Below are 1,484 nucleotides of genomic sequence, written 5' to 3'. Positions count from 1 at the left end.
TATAGCTGGTTAGACAAACTTGACGATTCACATCTTTGGTGCCTACTGCTTACCGATCAACAGGTAAATTACCAGTTCTTTAGTATACCTTGTACTGTCTGATAGTACTTACCTTCTCACAGTACTTGTGCAGAAGTCACATTGGTGGAATATTGCTACCAAAGGAAATGGCACAAACGAGCAGTGACCTGTGTTTTTTTAACGGTTAAACGCAAGAAGGAGTTTTCACGATTAGAGCAGTGATTAGTGTTATTATAGGGTTAGGTTAAATACAAAAAGGAGCTTTTCTTTTCCATGGACGTGACTTCTGCATAATTACCAAAAGTTTTGTAACTAAAGTTTTTTACCTAGATGTCCTAGATGATCACCTCAGTAGTTAGTTAGGCAAGTTATATTAGTTATAGTTATAATAAAGAAATATCAAGGGCTTTTCAGCTGGTAAAAGAAAAATAAATCATTTTCCCTTCGTGGGACATTTTGCCTGGACTGCCCCTATATCTTATGTGATTCTAATTCATTTCCCTTTGTATATTATTTCAGTAGTCAAGAGCCATGTCAGGTATCATGTGCATAGACTTTTGGAAATCCGTGTTTGTCATCGGGTCAACCATTTTCATTCTGCTCTTTATAGTGAAGAAGCTTTTCCGGTGTGTGTTTCCAGCTGTTGATAAACACAACATATCAGGCAAACATGTTCTGGTTAGTATTTTTTTTTTTTTTTTTTTTTTTTTTTTTTCTTGGGGGGGGGGTTTCGTAGATTCTAAGCTTAACCCATCTTTTGGGTCCGTTTGCCCCTACATTTAAGCCTCGGAGTGGGCTTTTTATGTACGAATAAAACAGGTTTCAGAACAGAGGTATACCGTACCCCCTATTAGCCAGATAAACCTGTTTCCCCCCTTAAGAAGATGAAGATAGAGAGAGAGAAAGAGAGAGAGAGAGAGAGAGAGAGAGAGAGAGAGAGAGAGAGAGAGAATAAGGGTACCAAGCTGCCAGAGGAGACTTACCCAAAATACGAGGGAGATAAATATACAGCAAAAGAGATAGATAGAAGAAAACATCTAGATAAATAGACGAACGAGGGATTAGTGAGAGGCTAAAAAAATGGTAGCTGGTTAATTACTAGAGAAGCTCCAAGCTATGTACAATATATTTTATGGTGTTCTTTGTGTTATTTTTAATTATTTCATGTAATTTTCTGTCTGACAAAAAATAAAATGGAAAAAAATAGAGGTAAACAACCTTATAACCTGTTTTGTTATTATTATTAGTATTGTTGTTATTATTATACATATTTACTATGTTTTGCCTTATGATACTTACCACGGCCGTATTTAGGGGGTCGAGGGGGCCCTCCAGCTTCATTTTTCTCCTGTACTATACGTCAGACTCCGAAAATTTGGAGCATCCCTTTCCCGCTACATCACTGTTCTGGACTCTCCCCCCCCCCCCTTCGAAAAATCCCAGTTCATGCCCTCGGGGTAAAT

At 37.8% G+C, this 1,484-nt stretch overlaps 1 long non-coding RNA gene across 1 annotated transcript; it reads left to right on the top strand.

The window, feature by feature from the left end:
* LOC113472849 lies at positions 1-692 on the top strand. The gene is made up of 2 exons (XR_003395000.1): positions 1-63; positions 541-692. It is a non-coding gene; the product is annotated as an uncharacterized LOC113472849 (long non-coding RNA).
* Positions 693-1,484: the final 792 nt, after the last annotated feature.

This window comes from Diaphorina citri, unplaced genomic scaffold (assembly GCF_000475195.1).
Source record: "Diaphorina citri unplaced genomic scaffold, Diaci psyllid genome assembly version 1.1 scaffold9288, whole genome shotgun sequence".
Lineage (NCBI taxonomy): Eukaryota > Metazoa > Arthropoda > Insecta > Hemiptera > Psyllidae > Diaphorina > Diaphorina citri.
The sequence above is the reverse complement of the archived record's forward strand: the minus strand, read 5'-3'. Positions and strand labels throughout refer to the sequence as shown.